Source organism: Podarcis bocagei (genome assembly GCF_964188305.1).
Source record: "Podarcis bocagei genome assembly, chromosome: 10".
NCBI classification, from domain to species: Eukaryota; Metazoa; Chordata; class Lepidosauria; order Squamata; family Lacertidae; genus Podarcis; species Podarcis bocagei.
The window spans coordinates 58,575,804-58,582,672 of NC_138135.1; the positions used below are offsets into that span (position 1 = coordinate 58,575,804).

At 42.4% G+C, this 6,869-nt stretch overlaps 1 long non-coding RNA gene across 1 annotated transcript; it reads left to right on the top strand.

Moving 5' to 3' along the window:
- LOC308596677 lies at positions 1–2,749 on the top strand. The gene is made up of 2 exons (XR_014012644.1): positions 1–922; positions 2,314–2,749. It is a non-coding gene; the product is annotated as an uncharacterized lncRNA (long non-coding RNA).
- Positions 2,750–6,869: the final 4,120 nt, after the last annotated feature.

The window sequence follows — 6,869 nt, forward strand, 5'->3', positions numbered from 1 at the left end:
ATCACAGGGATTTGAACCACCAACCTTATGATTGGCAAGTCCTAGGCTCTGTGGTTTAACCCATAGCACCACCCGGGTCCCTTACTGCATACAGTGGTTCAAGTCAATAAAGTAAAGACAGTCTTTTATAAGCAGCTTTTCCTTCCCATTTGTTGTTGTTGCTGGATCCAGCCATGCAAAGCAGAGCACCTGGAACAAGCAGTATGGAAGGATGAAGCGAGGGGAAGGAAGGAATGAGACGTCTGTCTCAAAAGGTCGCAACGAAAAGAGCCCTTTAAGTGCACTTTTTAAAAAACTGCTATTTAGATAAAATTAGCTGAAGCAGATTAGCTTCTTTCTCTTATAATGCCATAAATTACGTAAGCACTAAGACATTCCATCACAAAATTAAAGATTATGATTTCTGAAATCTAGTTTGAAGAAAATCTACACTAGGAAATAAAGCTCTCCTTCATGTATTAATTAACAGCAAGGGAAATTAGATGAACATTGGTTCTCTCTATTAATACCTTCTTTCAGATTAGTCCCAGTAGGAAACTGAATAATTTCCTCAGGAGAATTAAAGCCCTTCTATTTGTACTAATGACGGGGTGATTTATAGGATATTATTAAATTATGTGGAGCAGCAAAGAGGCAAGCAAAACTAATGAGGAAAAACAGGTAGCAATTATGAAATATATGGTGACTTCATAAGCATTGTTTAGTTTCTTTATGTTAAGACTTGGAGGCCTGCTGCATCTTGATCTGTACTTATGTAAGGTCTACATGCGCATAAGCAGGAACTCTGGCATGACCGAAGTTTCCAATCATGCGTACAACTGTAGCATCCATTACTCACCTTTGGCCAAGTGAGTTGAGAATTGTTGGGTGAACGGATGAATGGAATAACAGCTGGATTATTTCTAAAGGTGCTACTGAGAAGGTGGGTTCTAACTTTAGCAGGTCAGTATTAACATTTATAACATTTATTACGAAGGATTCAAATGCAATACAAGCATAGATAAAGCAACGTAATATCATCAAATACATCCGCCTTCATTATGTTAGTTCAACACAGTCATAAAGCATCATTTCAGTATCACTAATCAACTAGCAATTTATTATTATTATTAAAAAGGTAAAGGGACCCCTGACCATTAGGTCCAGTTGTGGCTGACTGGGGTTGTGATGCTCATCTCGCTTCATTGGTTGAGGGAGCCAGCGTACAGCTTCCGGGTCACGTGGCCAGCATGACTAAGCCATTTCTGATGAACCAGAGCAGCACATGGAAATGCTGTTTTTTAATTATTTTGATTTTAATTAATTAATTAACATTTAATTATTTTAATTCTAATTTTTAATTATTATTATTACTAATTAAATTTGCATACTGCCCTTCACCCCTAGATCTCAGGACGGTTCACAAGGTAAAAAAACACAAAATAAATAATAAAAACAAGAACAAATACGAAGCAAACCAAGAACCCCCATTATACCTTTTGACACACACAGTTAGTCCCCTTTGTTGCTACCCTATTTTATACTATTAGCTATGCTTAAGTGCTTAATCTCTTTGAGGCTTCTACAGAATGAATTGTTGCATTTTCCATCTCCCGATGTTTCCAAATTGTTTTCTTATCCATAACACAACTTGCTTATCCCTTTCAGTCATGTCAAATATGGCATTGTTTTCTTTCCATCAAGCAATCTTTCTTCAAAGACAACTTAACCCAACGATTTAACTGTTTTGGTCCCTACAAAAGGCACGCCTTGCCCTGGGTGCTGCTATTTATTCTAGAACCAGCCCTGTTTGCTGCTCTGCCTCAGGCAGCAAAATGTATTGGGCCAGCCCTGTGAACCAGAGAAAACAGTGTTCCTGGTGGGTTTATCAAATGGATTTTATGAAAATTCCTTAGCAGCAAAAAGGGAAGACAGAACGTACAAAGGAAACACACACACCCATACACCCATGTCGGCCAATTGTACAATTGGATATAAGAAGGCAGGAATTACATGTTCCTGCAGAGGGACCTTCTTTGGATATGACAGTACTCCAAATTCAAGTCAAATATAATTAACGTCACAAATGACAATCCAAAACCTTTGTCAAAGTTATAGAATGTATAAATTTCTTAATATTTGGAGTATATAAATAAACAGCCTGTTTTTTATTTTTTAAAAACCTTAAATTTTCTGTTTAGATTCTAAGCAAGCACAGCTGCTTATGGTAGATTTGAGGAAACTCCACTGTACTCATTGTCTACATACATTTTGAAAGGGTGGATCATGCCTAGAGTAAATCTTAAGTCAGAATATCTTCCTCTTTTTTTAAAGTCCAGGACGTCAAAATACAAAACACCAATGGCCGAGTGTGTGAATATACAGATCTACATACCAAATAAGCTACATATTGAAAGACTCTCCCCCTCTCCCTATTGCATCAAAGCAACATATATGACCGACATCAAGTTCAAAGAGATTTCAAAGATTTGTATTGTCAAGGAAAGGGATTTGATACTGCAAGAGATTGTTGCAGGCTTCACCCAACACAGAAAGATTCTATGAACCATGACCCTTGATTTAATATACATATAGCAGGAAAATGCCAATTCAGACCTCGTTAGATCTTATTTGTGGCATTAGGGGTCGTTGACCAACTTAATTGAAAGCAGGCATGTAATAGCTGAAACTTAAATGAAATACACCTTGCTTTGAGGATGATGATAATGATAATCTTAATCGTAATAAATGACTTCCATACACTCTGCAAGTGCTAGTTATCTGAAAAGGCCTTTCATTCTTGCAACAAGCAGCAAGAATTTTGGAAATTTCCTACACTCAAAAGTTTCATTCGCTGGCTCTGAGTTGATTTATGATTGGATTTATTGCACTTCCCTGCAACTTTCCATTCAAGTGAGTTCCAAAGTGGCTTTCAAACAATATATTTAATCAACAGCAATTTTTAAAAAATCACAGTGAAAGCACAAAACATCACAGTTACAATGCCTGAGCCGTTAAAAAGCTGAGCATACCAAGTCATAGAATAACATTAAGAAATCAAGAATAAAACAATTATAAGTTTATACATTCTACAGAACGACATGGTTGCTGACATGTAGAACTCAGCAAGGAGGAGGATGGGGACAAAACCAGAATTAGTTGGATCTGCCTGTCATGGGCTGTGGTTTCACCTACTGTTGACCTCCTTGCCTCCCAATCCCAGTGGGCAACAACCATCTGCCATCATCTGCAGACCAGAAGCCTGTTTGTAACTAGCTAGACCAGCATAGGTATACTGCAGCAGTTGTGTACAGGAAGGTATAAGCAGGCTCTCCTAGACTTCCCCACCTCTTACATTGACAACAACCTCATTACAACAGCATTAACTAGATGAATACATCAAAAAGCATAAAAGAAAACAGCTTGTGTGGAAGCAAGCTAAGCTGAATTATGTGCAACAACCTTCCCTTCCTATGGAACCTCTGTTTCCATCTCCTGTTTTGGATGGAATGACTTATTACATTCCTGCTATGATTAATCTATACGTTTTAATTAGTATTGATAGAGTATTATTATTGTTTAATGCCAGCATGCAATGTTTTTATTTTATATTATTTCCTTTTGTTATATTTTCAATCAATATTTTAAAAAATAATTTAAAAACAGTGTCTGGGCTGATACTGTATATGCTTCTTGCCCTAAATTACCCAAGCACATTTCGCTGCTCTGAGTATTCCAGAGAACATTCTTGCAGTGCAAAGTTAAGGGCCAAAGCCTGTGTTGACAGATATAAGCCTCTAGCTTTTTAACTCAATTGAACTTTGGACTTAACTCTTGGATCACTTACAGCAATCTAAGAGGTTGCTGGCTTGAAGCCTGTTTCTACACATCTTTGCTTAGAAGTAAGTGCTGTTGCGCTCCAAGAGATTCTAGGCAACAGTGAATCAGATTGTACCGTTAGGTAATTGTGAAAACTGGCCACCAGACCTCAACTTGCGAGAACCTGGGAGAGGGGATATCACAATTTCAGTGATTAGAGAAATAAGACCCAAGAGATCCAAAACGTTGAGCTCTGTAATACACTTTGACTCTTGCATAACACGCTGCGAATGACAATCTTGAGCGCCACAATTAATCATGAGGATGGGTCAAACCATTTTAATGGAGTACTCACCAAAAGAATTTGATATATGATGAGACATCGGTCACTACATGTGCTTCACGAGGAATTAGACAACAACAACTCGGAAGTCGCATCTGTAGAAAAGAGGAAATGTTTTATAGATATCTAAAGACATCACCCTGGATTTATAGGGCTCAGCTGAACTATAAATCCACGGGATAATAATATAATAAGAATAATTTATTATTTATACCCCGCCCATCTGGCTGGGTTTTCCCAGCCACTCTGGGCAGCTTCCAACAAAACATTAAAATACAATAACCTATTAATCATTAAAAGCTTCCCTAAACAGGGCTACCTTTAGATGTCTTCTAAAAGTTTGGTAGTTATTTTTCTCTTTGACATCTGGTGGGAGGGCGTTCCACAGGGCGGGTGCCACTACCAAGAAGGCCCTCTGCCTGGCTTCTCGCAGCGAGGGAACCGCCAGAAGGCCCTCGGTGCTGGACCTCAGCGTCCGGGCAAAACGATGGAGGTGGAGACGCTCCTTCAGGTATACTGGGCCGAGGCCGTTTAGGGCTTTAAAGGTTAGCACCAACACTTTGAATTGTGCTCGGAAACGTACTGGGAGCCAGTGTAGGTCTTTCAAGACCAGTGTTATATGGTCTCAGCAGCCGCTCCCAGTCACCAGTCTAGCTGCCGCATTCTGGATTAGTTGTAGTTTCCGGGTCACCTTCAAAGGTAGCCCGACATAGAGCGCATTGCAGTAGTCCAAGAGAGAGATAACCAGAGCATGTACCACTCTGGCAAGACACTCTGGCAGGTAGGGTCTCAGCCTGTGTGCCAGGTGGAGCTGATAAACAGCTGCCCTGGACACAGAATGGACCTGTGTCTCCATGGACAGCTATGAGTCCAGAATGACTCCCAGGCTGCACACCTGGTCCTTCAGGGGCTCAGTTACCCCATTCAGGACCAGGGAGTCCTCCACACCAGCCCGCCCCCTGTCCCCCCAAAACAGTACTTCTGTCTTGTCAGGATTCAACCTCAATCTATTTACTTTCCAATCTGATTTTTTGGATAACCGTCTGTAATAATGGGTAATGTTACCTCCACTTTCAGAGGCATCGTGCCTCTGAATACCAGTTGCTGGAATCGCCAGTGGGCAGAGTACTGTTGCTCTCATATCCTGCTTGCAGGTTTCCCCAAAACTGGCCACTGCGAGACTAGATGGACCGTGTTGGACCAAAAGGACCATTGACCCGATCCAGCAGGCTTGTCTCATGTTCTTACATTCTTAATGAAAGAAGATAACTAGAATAATAGAATCTTAGCGTTGGAAGGGACCCAAGGGTTATCGAGTCCAACCCCCTGCAAGGCAAGAATCATCTAAAGCCTCCATGACAGATGGCCATCCAACCTCTGCTTAGAAACCTCCAAGGAAGGAGAGTCCTCCTCATGTGGGAATCTGTTCCACTGCCAAACAGCTCTGACTATCAGAATGTTTTTTCGAATGTTTAGTCAGAATCTTCTTTCTTGTAAACTTGAAGCCACTGGTCCTACCCTCCAGAACAGGAGAAAACAAGCAAGCTCCCCCAGTCTCCTCTTTTCCAGGCTAAACATACACAGCTCCTTCAAGCGCTTCTTATAAGGCTTAGCTTCCAGACCCTTGATCATCTTGGTTGTCCACCTCTGCACACGTTCCAGCTTGTCAACATCCTTCTTAAATGGTGGTGCCCAGAACTGGACACAGTATTCCATGTGTGGTCTGACCAAGGCAGAATAGAGTGGTACTATTACTTCCCTTGATCTGGACACTATACTTCTGTTGTGGCAGCTTAGAATAGCGTTGGTGTTGCTGGTCCTGGGGGCTAACCAAGAGGCAAGGTCCAAGTCCAGTCCAAGGTCGATGGTGCGGTATGGAGGCTGTCCGTCAAAGCTGTAGCTGGGTCCAAGGCAGGGAGTCAGGTGGGGTCAGGAACTCTGGCAGAAGAGCAGGACAGGGTGCAGGTGGGAACAGGCTAGCAACAACGTTGCTCCCACAACCTGGGACTGGGGCTGGCTGGCTTTTATCTGCCCCGAGGCATAGGGTGGCCTGGGTCAATAGGTGACTTGCCTCTCCTGGCCTGGAGGCGAGCACTCCTCCTGTGGGAACTTAGTTCCCTCCGCCTCTCTGCCCTGAGCCTCTGCAGCTCAGGAGAGGCTGGAGGGTTACCGGACCCAGAAGCAACCTCAGCTTCCTCTGACGGGGCTGAGAGTGGAGCACCTGCAGGCAATGGGTCCTCCATCACCTCAGGGGCCAGAGCAGACTCAGCTGGTGCCTGCACCTGAGGATCCAACACAGGTGAGGACCCTTCAGGCTCAGGCCCCAGCCCCGGATCAGCTGGTTCTGGAGGCGGGGACTCCTGTGCAGGCTGGGATTCCTCAGGTTCAGCCTCAGCAATCCCAGGCCATCACAGTTAGCTTTTTTTTGCTGCAGCATCACACTATTGACTCATCTTAAGCTTGCGGTCCACCAAGACTCCGAGATCCTTTTCACATGTACAGCCAGGTGTTCCCCATCCTATATTTGTGCATCTTGTTCTTCCTGCCTATGTGCAGAACCTTACATTTGTCCCTATTGAAATTCATTTTGTTAGCTAGTTCCCTTTACCCTTAGGAAATATATTCTAAGCAGGGATATACTCACTAGAAAAATCGACATCAAATAACTTCTGAAATTAAAGTCTGAACCATATAATTGTCAAAGTTATCTACCACCAAGCCTACAAAA